At 38.9% G+C, this 13,190-nt stretch overlaps 1 protein-coding gene across 11 annotated transcripts in view; it reads right to left on the bottom strand.

Annotated features, from left to right (window-relative positions):
- RBMS3 (RNA binding motif single stranded interacting protein 3) overlaps nt 1–13,190 on the bottom strand; it is a 758,821-nt gene that overhangs the window by 500,057 nt on the left and 245,574 nt on the right. The window lies entirely within an intron of this gene.

Below are 13,190 nucleotides of genomic sequence, written 5' to 3'. Positions count from 1 at the left end.
TAATCGATCAAAACTCAGGTTTTAAATCTCTAAAAAAAATACATAAATTTAAAAACAAATTCTGGAGGAAGCATAAAATGCTGTAGAAATAACAAGTATAAAATAATCATGAAAATGTAATTGATAACATTCCTAAGGTCAGGAGCATTCAAAGTGACCAACATCTGACATATCAAAGACATTGGAATAATGTGTGCAGATGTGGTTGGTATAAATTTTTAGAAGATCTAGTACTGCATATAGCACTTAAAGCTATTTGTTAAGCTTGCTTGCATTTGTGGGCTGGGCATGGTGGTTCAAGCCCATAATCCCAGCACTTTGAGAGGCCAAGGCAGACAGATCACTTGAGATCAGGAGTTCGAGGCCAGCTTGACCAACATGGTGAAACCCCATCTCTACTAAAAATACAAAAATTAGCCGAGTGTGGTGGCTGGCACCTGTAATCACAGCTACTTGGAAGGCTGAGGCAGGAGAATTGCTTGGACCTGGCAGGTGGACGTTATAGTGAACTGAGATCAAGCCACTGCACCCCAGCTTGGGTGACAGAGGGAGACCCTCCCTGTCTCTTCCTGTCAAAAAAAGAAAAGCATGCTTATATTTGTGGATGTTTCAACATGGTTGGCATTTCTTGGTAACTTAACCTAATTTCTTTATGCTTCTTTACAATTATGATTGGAAGAACAATCACCAGGGCAGTGCTTGAGTACTTGAGGGTAAAAAGGACAGACTAAGAATTTTTAGATCATATGTGCTATTTCTATCTGAAAAGTCTAACCACAAATCAGAAGGCATTCCTATATTAAATTTGTGTTATCAATTGATATTTCTTTGAGTGACATTCTGCCAAATATAAACCAACAGTTAAGAAAGGTGATGGAACTGAGGTCTTCTGGATGACTGATTTATGCAGAACATAAAAAGTACAGAGCAGACTTTTACATAGAAATTAAGATATCCCTCACACACACTGAACTCCTAGTTATGGAGTTGCTCAGCAAAAATTCAGACCTAGATTCACACAAATATCTGAGTTCCAGCCAACTGCTTCCTGATTCTGAAGCTTAATTTAATCATCTCAGTGTAATGCACTAGATCCAAAAAGAATGGCCTAAATCCTACTTTAGGACTTGACTTGTTTACATGGCATTAGGTAGTGAATGTAGATAATGGTAGTTCAAACTGTAATTCTTCATGTTAGTACTGAAGCTTTAGTACTATTTAACACAGTTCTCATTTAAGCAGGTACTTTCCATCTTTTCCTGTTTTTCACTCTACCTATCAATTACATCTGAAACACTGTGGTCACTCACTGGGTCCTCCTAGATATGGTGGCCTGGTAGACGCCAAGAGTTTTAAATATTTCAGAATCAGCCATAGCTCTTGGTTCTACAATTTTAAATAGCGCCTGCACTTTTTTACAACACATATAAACTGAAAAGTTGGTAACTAGAGTCCAGCAATAAAATAGGAATTGTCACGCTGAAAAGGTTGGAAGCCAGGCAAAGCAGGAAATGGCTGAAAAAAAATGCTCAGCATGAAAAGACATAAAAGGGAGGGGTGAAGGAAGAGTAAGCAAACGCAATGAAAGAGAGACGAGAGAGAAAGAGAAACAGGAAGGAAGTGGATGTGAGGAGTTGGGAAATGTTACCTACCTTCAAATATTAGATGGGTCATATTAGACTTATTCCATTTAGAGATGAAATAAGGACTACGTGTAGAAATTATGTGTAGGCAGAGTTTAGCTGTCCAACAAATTTTACATCAGTGGCAACTCTATTATTAGGAATATTAAAAAGAGGCTCTAAAATCTCTCTCAGAATTGCTTAGAATACCAGATCTAGGACAGATCACTGCTTCTCAAACTTTACTTTGCTCCTGAAACAAGAGGGGGTCTTATTAAAATTCAGATCTACATCAGCACTTACAGGGTGGAGCTGAAGACTGAACATTTTTCACAAGCTCCCAGGTGATGCCCAGACGGTCCCTCTGTAATCCACACTTTGAGCAGTTAGGGACTTCCTAAGGTTCCTTCTCACTGTAAATATTAAATATGTCTTCAGGGAGGAAGTAGAATTAAAGAAACATAGAAAATCACAGGAGTCAGCGACACCACATGCTCAAATTTCATTGATAAAATAGCTGAGCCATCCTGTCTTTTCAGAGGCAGAAAATCGCTGGAAAACAACGCTTCAGAGATAATAGCATAAGCACTGAGATAATGATACTAAAATGCCCTCAAAGCAAATTGGCAGCAGTTCCAGATTCATACTTGGTGTAGACAACTATGAGGAGCCTGAAACTGAATGTAACCCCTAATACTGAAACTGGACCCTGCTAGCTAATAGCGTGTTCACACGAGCCTGTGTTTAGGGGACAAAGATTGAAGACTGAAGAAATTAATGACACAAGGATCTGAATATGTTGTACCATTGAGTCATAGTGGGACTGGAATTCCAAACCAATACACTGAGCTTTTCTATGTTCCTATTGACCTTTGGACTCAAGCAAACCCAAAAAGGAAAGAGAACTGGCATCTCTGTTGCATACCATGCTACTTTTAATAAGCTGAAAGATTTTGCTGCCCTTAAAAACACTGCTCCCTATTCTGTACAAACAGCTTGACTGAGGGCCAGCTGAAGGGATGTCACTCGGTCAACAGGAAGTGAGTGTGGACAAAAGGTCCAAGTTTAGGAATGCCTCTCTGGATTTTATTTTGATACAGAGCCTATTCCAACTTGGTTCTTGTGGCCAGAGCCAGAATTTTAAAAATGTGCTCACAGGCTAACTGTGGCCTTTTTATCTTTATTTTTTCATTTTTAAAGGCATGGTCCCTAATAACACAATCATATGCAGAAACCCAAGAAGAAAAGCTGAAATACAAGAGAGGGGCATGAGTTTCTTAATTAAATGTACTTTCCCAGTGACATTTAAAATCTTTGTTAATGTTTTTCTTCACTAAAGGAAAAAAAATGTATATATATTTCAGATGCTTTCCTTTGCTCTCTGTGGCCTGAAGATGTATTTTTTATTTTTCTTTACAGAAGGCTTTACTCTGCAGGCCAGGCTAGAGTGCATTCTCATAATCATAGTTCAGTGCACCCTAGAACTCCTGGCCTCAAACAATCCTTCTGCCTTTGCCTCCTGAATAACTGGGGCCACAGATGCATGCCACACCATGCCAGCTAATTAAAACAAAATTTTTTTAGAGACAATGTCTCACTATGTTGTCCTGGCTGGTCTAAAACTGCTGGGCTCAAGCGATCTACCCACCTCTACCTCCCAAAGTGCTGGGATTACGGCATAAACCACAACACTCAGCCTCTCAAGAGGTCATTTTTTAAGAATATAAGCCAGGCGTGGTGACTCACACCTATAATCCCAGCACTTTGGACGGTCGGGCGGGCAGATAACCTGAGATCAAGAGTTCGAGACTAACCTGACCAACCTTGTGAAACCCTGTCTTTACTAAGAAAAGAACACAAAAGTTAGCCAGGAGCCGAGGTCACACCACCACACTCCAGCCTGAGCAACAGAGAAAAACTTCCTCTAAAAAAAAAAAAAAAAAAAAAAGAATGTAAAGGAAGTCACTCATATCTTTCAGGTTAAAATGTTTTATAAAATGAGTATACAGTGTATACATAAAAAAGCATCATCAGTTCTTAGGCATCATAAGGAAAAGGTGCATTTCTCTCATCACTGCATGATTTCATCTCATAGGGTAACGAGTTCACTGAAACCTTTGTAGGTTTTGTAGTTAGACAGATACCAGTTCATATCCCCTTTCTGCTACTTACTCATGATGATATATGAACCTGTTTCCTCATCTTGAAATTTGCTACCCAGTTGAAAAAGAACTGGGTAGCAAAAAAAAAAAAAAGGGTACAGAGTAAAGGAATTAGAAAATTTTATGAGGACGCTTATAGGAATTTACTGGGCATTTAAAAGAGATTATGGGTTGGGTGCAGGGTCTCACACCCATAATCCCAGCCCTTTTGGGAGGCTGATGTAGAAGGATTGCTTGAGGCCAGGAGTTCAAGACCAGTCTAGGCAACATATGGAGAACTTGTCTCTACAAAATAATTTAAAAATTAGCCTAGTTTAGTGGCAAATTTCTGTAGTCCCAGCTACTCAGGAGACTGAGGTGGGAGGATTGCTTGAGCTGGGCAGGTTGAGGCTGCAATGAGCTATGATTGTGTCCCTGCACTCCAGCCTGGGCAACAAAGTGAGACCTGTCTCAATCATAACAAGGAAAAGTAAAAAAGAGATCATGTATGTAAAACTTTCAAAGTCTAGTAATCCATCAATGGCAAACTGACAACAGAAAGTCGCTGTTTTAAGACGGTTTGCCTCAATAATATTAAGCCTCCAAGAATCAAACTGGTTCTGTTCCTATCAATGAGTAGTATTTTTTATTATAGTACCACTTCCCTAGGTAACATTGGAGATGTCTAAAGGAGATATCTAAGAAATATCCCTGGATATCTGACCCTGTGGATGCTGCTTTCCAAACAAAACACTCAGCTATGAAGATGAAAATGTATAAAAATGGACAGTCAGATTGGGAGGTAGGATTATTGAAACATTTAAAACAAAGAAAAGAACAGTTTGGAAAACACACCCAAGTGATTGTAAAAATTTAACATTCTAAGCAACTACAACATAATATTAAAATTAGAAAATAATTTTGTTCAAACAAGTATTTAATGAGCACCTGCTACATTGTGCCCAGTACTGGGTGCTCAGTGAATCAGAAAGGTGAATGAGACAAGAATCTTGAGAGGCAGTGGAGGGTAACAGTTAGGAGAACTGACACTGGTGCTGGGCAGTCTGGATTTGAATTCAGGTGTTGCCACTAACTGTGTGATATTGAAGAAAATGTTACTGTGCTTCAGTTTCCTCATCTGGAATATTGAGATAATAGTTTTCGTTACTTCACAGGGCTCTTGTGAGGATTAATGAGGTGACTTTATGAATGAGACTCATATCAGTGCTAGTAGAGAGTGACAGTGTGCTCAGCACTACTGTAACAGTGCTGCAAAAGACTAGAGTTACTAAGTAAAGGCCATGGGAATTCTGAATTTAGAGAACCTCAAAATGAGAGTGCCGCATGACAGCGCCTCACGTGTGTTGGCCAACTCACTGTCGGTCTGAAGAACCATTCTCACGCTCTGTATCCTGTAAATCTATTTTTTCCAGACTCCTTTTCAACCAGATCCAGTAGGACTGGCCAATGGGTAGCATGGGCAGAAGAATAAAGACTGAAGAAACGGCGAAGTCAAGGTGTTTCTTCCTTCTACAGCGTCTCCTCCTGGTCCCAACTCCCACCAGGCAGCCCTGTCATGGTTCTGGTTCTAGCTTCCATTAGCTGGCTCCAACTTCTGGCTTAATAGTAACCCCTCTTCCTGTCACCATCCTGTAGACCTAGGGTGGTAGCAGCTTCCTGTAACCCCACTTCCTTTCACTATCCCTCAAAACCTAGATGTCAGCTGGGTGCAGTGGCTCACGCCTGTAATCCCGGCACTTTGGGAGGCCAAGGAGGGTGGATCACCAGAGGTCAGGAGTTCAGGACCAGCCTGGCCAACATGATGAAATCCCATCTCTACTAAAAATACAAAAAATTAGCTGGGCGTGGTGGCAGGGTTCTGTAATCCCAGCTACTTGGGAGGCTGACACAGGAGAATCGCTTGAACCCAGGAGGCGGAGGTTGCAGAGAGCCAAGATCACACCATTGCACTCTAGCCTGGGTGACAGAGCAAGACTCTATCTAAAAAACAAAACAAAACAAAAAAACCCTAGGTGGGCCAGTGTTCCCTGTTATCCTAACCCCTGGATTGCTCCTCTAGACTGTTTAGCTTCTTAGATTTTCCATCTCTATGCAAACAATCTTCTTCATAAACTGCCTAGATGTGTTTCCGTTTTCTTGACTAAACGCTAATTTTATAGCATGCTGGGGCTTGTAAAATGAGCTGGATTATGTTAAGATGAAGATAAAGAACATTCCAAACTGACTGCATGCCCAAACCAAATTAAATAACTCATAATCTTAAACTTTCAATGAATAGGTCAACAGTAGTTATCTTTTAGTAAATACACGAGGTCAGCTGCATTAACCTTATGTACCAGGGCTGTTAAAAACTTTCAGGACTAGCCTTTCTGGATTCAAATTATGGCTCTACCATTTACTGATTATATGACCTGAGCAAGTGATGCCTCTCACTGCTTCAGTTTCCTCAACGGAAAAATGAAGACAATAACAGCACTCCATGCTACAGGGAGAATAAATGAGTGAATGTGCATAAAATGGTGAGAACAGACTGAACACAAAGCATGCACTTCTTATTTTATTAAGTCCACTGAAAAAGTAGCAAACACAATTTTTAGCACAGATTTGTACATCCTAGACTCAATTTTCTGGCATGCCAGTTCAGAAAGAAAGTTTACTTCCAGTAACAGTGAGATTTTTCCAGGAATGCAAGCTTGTTGAGCCCTGGGGCCCTGGCTAATAGGATTACTGCTGTATTGTCGGAATCTACCATGTGTCGACTCGGTAAAGAAGCCCAATATGGGAACGCAAACGAGCAGATATTCAGACGCTACATTTTCCTGACTTTTCAAATGGGAAAGACACAGTTTTTGAGATGTCAACAAAATATTAAGTAGCAAATAATGATAAAAGATAAATGTACTAGGAAACATCAGAAAGATCTTAGGCTCACAATACTACCTATGAACTCGTGTTCATAGGTACTGTGGATTCTGAGGATACTGCAGTGAACAACTTTGCCATCATGAAGCTTTCCTGGGGAGACAGAAAATAATAGAAACTGCTCACTACAATTTAAAATAGTAATATAATAAAGGATGGGGTGGAATAACATAGAATCTCAGTATTATGAAAAAAATTAAAAAGCAGGATAAGAGTGGAAGAGTGACAGGGTGCTATTTTAGATAATAAGGCAGAGCAGGGGACTTTAAAGAGATGACATTTGAGCAGAGACCTGAATGAAGTAAGGAACAACCTTGCGGACTCTCAGCGCAAAGCCTGCTACAGGCAGAGAGAACAGTTAACATTAGTTTTGACATGAATGTCGACCTTAGGAGGTACTACATTGCGATTCCTTCCAAATTTAGGTGTCTATGATATAATATTCTTTAACCTCAATGAATAGAATTAAACACCGATGAATTATGACTGAAGCCCCATGAAGAAATAATACATGTATTTTTAATATCACAAAGAAATCAGTACTTTCAATGTTTTGCTGAGACACAGCAATAAACCATAGTACATCTTTCATATTAATTTGTGGATAGTGCATATGCATTTTCTGAGCTGGAAAAATAAACTCTCCCTAGGTGTTTATTAAATTAAACTATTTGTATCAAAATGAAGATATACTCTCATTTGTCTCAGTTTAAGTTGGCTAACTTTATTTTGCATAAACCTTGCACAACTTTTATTCACCTTCTGTGTTGTTGGCATATATTTAACTTATTGAAAACATATTTTGCAAGATAAAATAGCTAACAAATACCCAGTATTTCCCTTACATCTAGAAAATCAGCACCATCCAATAGAAATATAGTGCAAGCCACAAATATTTGAACTTTTCTAGTATCCAAATTTTTAGAAAGTAAAAGAAACAAGTGAAATATATTTAACCTTAGCTATCAAAAATATTATCATTTTAACATGCAATCAATTTTAAAATTATTAATGAGATACTGTACATTTTTTAATAGTAGGTTTTTAAAACCTGGTTTGTATTTTATACTCATCTCAATTTGGACTAAGCAAATTTAGGTGCTCGGTAGATACATCTGGCTCCTTGACTACCATCATTAAGTCTAGATTATTAGAATGAATGGACTTTCTTAATATTGGGACTAAGTTGCCAGATTTAGCAAATAATAATCAGGATGGCCAGTTACACTTGAATTTCAGGTACATGATGAATAATACCTGTATGCAACATGTTATAATAAAGATACTCATACGAAACAAATACTAAAAATGCATTCATTATTTATCAGAAATTCAAATTTAACTGGAGCTCCTGTATTTTATCTGGCAACTCTGATTAAAACAAAAGGATCAGACTTGGCCACAGACTCAATAAATCACAGTAAAAATTATTACGTGGTGTAAAAATGTCACCATACTTAAGAATGTCATTGTAAAGCTTCCATTTTAATAACAATAAGGCAGTTTTACACTATTCTGGGGGGAGGAAATGATGTCCAAGCTTGAGATTTCCATAGTAAAATCTAGGAGGAAATGAAGTCCAAGCTTGAGATTTCCATAGTAAAATCTATCTCCTACTGCTATCCTAATTGGTCTAGTTGACGGAAGTGTGAAAGCCAAGCAGGAGATTTTCGTTTAGATAGAAACCAAACAGCAAAAGAACTGCCAGTCAATTGGTTAACTAAGATTTGAGTTCCAGTGGTTGACGTCTGTGTATCACACCCTCATTTGAGGACAATGGCAAAGGATTGAGTGGTTTTCAAACTTTTTTCAAAAGCAAAACTTTTGTGAACTTTCAGTACATTTTTTGCTTCTTGTACATTTTGTCTCCCAATGAATGAGTCAAGACGGTCGTCCAGGCTGGAAACTTGGAGGTCATTCTAGGCTCCTTCCTCTTCTTCACCTTGTATCCCACGTCTTTCCATCACCCATCTGAGTTAATGTGCCCTCCTAACCCTTCTTGAATTCCCTCAATCTGCATTGACATAGCCCCGACCTTATCTAGTCCTCACGATTCCTCATTTAGGTTTTACAGATGGCTTTCTTCTTCTCTTGGATTAGTCTCTTTTTAAAAATCAGTTTGCAGTAGCATAAATGCTGTAACACATCTATGGGGCTTGAAACACAGACAAATTGCTGTCTAGAAAGGTTGTACCAACTGACGTTTACAGACATCAGTAAAAGACATCGTAATTTCACTGCAACATTGCCAGTTCATGCCATTATTACTTTTTCTTTTGGAACATGAAAATATACCCAAAGCACAGCATGAATTTGTTCTATGTGTATGCTACTTTCTTTCAAATGGTTCATTGCCATCTTACTAACATAAACTGTCCACTTTCCATCGCTCGCTTCCCATTTCTCTTCTCACTCCAGGACTCTGTCAGCCTTGCTCATATATGGAGCCCTATCATCTACAGTTGTTTTCGTTTTTGGTGATCATCACAATTAATTCTTTATAATGGCATTGGATACTTTGCTAATTGAGAGGCAAAATTAGAATGTCATCTCTGCTATATAATAATACACAGTGTATAAGTAACCCAGTCTTCAGCAAATTGCAAACTATGAATGAGCTGGAATATTATACCAAATTTGAAGGATGAATAAAGAAAGTGGCATGGAATATGTTGATGAGATGAAAATGGCTACATAAACTGTGGAGATGTCCTGCCAAGGTGAAAAGAGAGTTGCTAGTTGATCCTGAAAACATAAATGTTCCCATATTCTCTTCTGTTAAAGGATGCGCCCTTATTAATAATCTTCTTTTACTATGCAATAGTTCAGGATGAGTTATTCATGTACATTTATTAACAATAAAATCTCAGTATATTTCCTAAGGCATTTTTATTATGTACATCCCCACACATGGAGCTGGTTATTTTATTGACTAAAACAAGAAATGGAAGCATTAGTTTGGTACCTAGTGCCAAAATATGATAACTCATAAAAATAACAACTGGGCTAAGTCTCAAAAAGAAATTCATTTCTAAGTGGCTATAAGCCCATATAAGAAGACTAGATATTTGTTTAGTGTTTCTCCAAATTTAACCACAAAGAATTTGAGTTCTTGGTAGTAATACTGGTGCTAGCTACACCCAGTGGCCTGTGCTTAGTACGGTGTCAGGCACTTAACGGTGACTCAGTATACACCTGCGTGCATGTGAATGAATGCCCTGCTCTCAGAAAAATATAAGAGGCAAGGATTATCTAAAACATGTAGGCATTGTAAGTGCCTCTTACTTATGCACAACAGGCCTTCTTTTCGCCCTTTTAGCTACCCTAAGATAAGATAAAGTTTTACAAAAGTTACAACAATGGTTATTTAGAAGAAAAAGAAAGGATATAAAGAATAAGCATTTCTGAGGAACAGGAAATAAGATAGAGAATTCGATGACTTCACTTAGAACTTCATGCACAGTATGCACCATATTTCCTTGATACTTTTTCCACAACTACAATTTTTGTCTTTCAATAGATTTTGGATCCGCCTTGACTTCTACATGATTTAACTTATTGAAAACATCTGTAAGATAAAACAGCTAACAAAACCCAGTATTTCCCTTAGGTCTAGAAAATCTGGACTGTCCAATAGAAGTGCTGCACAGCAGCAGTTGACAACTCGTCTGTGCGAGAATATGGGATCATCTCACATACATAGACGTAAATTTCATGTTTTTCTTTTCTTTTTTTTTTTGAGATGGAGTCTTGTTCTGTTGCCCAGGCTAGAGTACAGTGGCACAATCTTGGCTCACTGCAACCTCCACCACGCAGGTTAAAGCAATTCTCCCAAGTAGCTGAGGCTATAGGCACCTGCTACCACACCTGGCTAATTTTTGTATTTTTAGTAGAGGTGGGGTTTCACCATATTGGTCAGGTTGGTCTCAAACTCCTGACCTCAGGTGATCGGCTCACCTCGGCCTTCCAAAGTACTGGGATTTACAGGCATGAGACACTGCACTTAGCCTGTTCTTTTTTTTGGAGACATAGTCTCGCCCTGTCACCCAGGCTGAAGTGCAGTGACACAACCACAACTCAGTGCAGCCTTGACTTCCTGGGCTCAAGTGATCCTCCCAACTCAGCCTCCTGGGTAGCTGGGCTACAGCCATGTGCCACCACACCCAGATAACTTTTTGGTATTTTTAGTAGAGACGGTGTTTCACTATGTTGCCCACGGTGGTCTCGAACTCCTGGACTCAAATGATCCACCTGCCTCAACCTCCCAAATTGCTAGAATTACAGGACTGAGCTACTGCACCTGGCTAGAAGTTCACGTTTTAATGCACTTACTGTTTCAACGTGTATTATACACTAATGATGACCTAATTGTTGGCTCAACATCTCTCTAATTCTTAAATCTTCTAAGGTATTTGACACTACTGACCATTTCATTTTAGAAATATTACTCCTAATTTTTATGATATTGCTCCCCTTTCTCTGACATTTTCTGCTTGCTCTTAAACAGTTCTTCCTGGCCAAGTGTGAAAACTAGGGAGTCCTTTTTAGTTGGGCATGGTAGCATGTACCTGTGGTCCCTGCTGTTCATTAGGCTAAGGTGGGAGGATCACTTGAGCCTGGGATGTCTTGGCTACAGTGAACCACCATTGTACCACTGCACTCCAGCCTGGGCAACAGAGTGAGATTCTGTCTCAAAAAAAAAAAAAAAAATCCTTTCCATACTCTTCAGGCTTTAGGCCACTCTATGTGTCTCCTTAGCGATTTCATCAACTTCTGTGGTTTATTATCCTGACACTCAGATCACCATCCCCTGATCTCTAGGCCTGTTTGTACCAACTTACCAAAATTTTCACCGGATGTCCTAGAGACACATCAAATTCAATATATCTTAAACCACATGTATTATTTTATTGACAAAAACCGATCTTACTTTATTCTCCACACCTCAGCTAAAACCATCATCACTGACACAGTTGCCAAAGTCAGAAACAACGGCATCTTCTGTCATTTGGATCCTGCTCCTTCTCGCCCCTTCCCAGCCTGCCTCATCTTATTGGCCCCCATGTCTTCCTGATTCTCATTCCTGAATCCTGTCCCTACTTGATCTTTTGTATCTTAAAGTGACCTGGTCCATGTCCTCTTCAACCCTCACATAAACAATTCCAGTATCAATCTTGAGCCCAGAATTCTCTTCCTATCGGCATTCTATTTTATTAATGGTTGTCAATGTGCCCGGGTATCAAAACTGCAATTTCCAACCTCACTTGGGTATTAACAACCCACAACCACGTTACAGTTTGGGGCCAATTATAAAAGCAGAAAGCTCCTGAACAAGGACATCCTCTGCTGGCACTCGTCTTCTGACCTTTAGTCTTCGTGGTATTCCTGCATGAACTGCAAATGTAATGCTAAAGAGGGCTAGCCCTCTGCAGCAAGACAAAGGCATGAAGATGAAAGGCACATACCAAGGATAAGTGAGTGCTGAGCCTCTAGAGAGAGTCACCCTACTTCAGTTCCTTCCTATAAGGTGTGAAAAAATAGTTTAAGTCTGTGTTTAGTCATTCTTTCTATTACCAGCTCATGAATGCAAAAGAAAGGATACATCCTCCCAGCCTGTCTTCCTGCATCTAGCTTTCTTCTTCCTTTGTCATTCCAAATTCTTTGCCAGAATCGACTTTTCAAAATATTACTCTGGCCGTATTATTTCCTCTGCCTATAAACCGCTCCTTGGCTTCCATTGCCTTTATAACAAGCTCTTTACTCTAGCCTTGATGCAAGACCATTCATCATAAGACCTGAGCTTGCATTCAGATTACATCACTTACTGTTTCCTTATGCAAGCATTGTACTTTTAAGACATCAGAAACTGTCATGCACTCCAACAACTTTTTCTACCATTTCCATGCTCTTTCCTCTCTTCCAGGTAAATCTTTTCCTGCCATCTCTGCTAGATAAACTTTCATTAATTTTCCAGAGTGAAGCTCAAATATCACCTTCTTCCTGCAGCTTTCATCTAGGCCTTTTCCAAACTTAAGGTCGATTCGAGCACTTCCTCATTCTTTCTAAGAGCATAATAGTTAAGAGCATATATTTTCGAACTTCCTGGACTCAGGCTCTATGACTTTGGAGGCTGATTGATCTTGAACACAGTGCCTCCATACCCTCGTCTGTGAAATGCCAATAACGTTAACAGCTACCTCGAAGGTCTCTGTAGGATTAAATAAGACATCTGAAGTTATTAGAAGAAGATCTGACATACATAAAATACTCATTTCCCACTAGATATTATTTTTGGCTAGTATACTTACATAATATATATATAAAATATATATATATTATATAGTATACTTATTATATAATAAGGCTATTATACTAATATATATGTGTATGTATATATATGTGTGTGTGTGTGTGTGTATATATATATATATATAAATATATATATATATATATATATATATATATATAGAGAGAGAGAGAGAGA

Source organism: Sapajus apella, unplaced genomic scaffold (assembly GCF_009761245.1).
Source record: "Sapajus apella isolate SASKATOON/1434 unplaced genomic scaffold, GSC_monkey_1.0 scaffold4, whole genome shotgun sequence".
In the NCBI taxonomy this organism is placed as follows: Eukaryota; Metazoa; Chordata; class Mammalia; order Primates; family Cebidae; genus Sapajus; species Sapajus apella.
The sequence above is the reverse complement of the archived record's forward strand: the minus strand, read 5'-3'. Positions and strand labels throughout refer to the sequence as shown.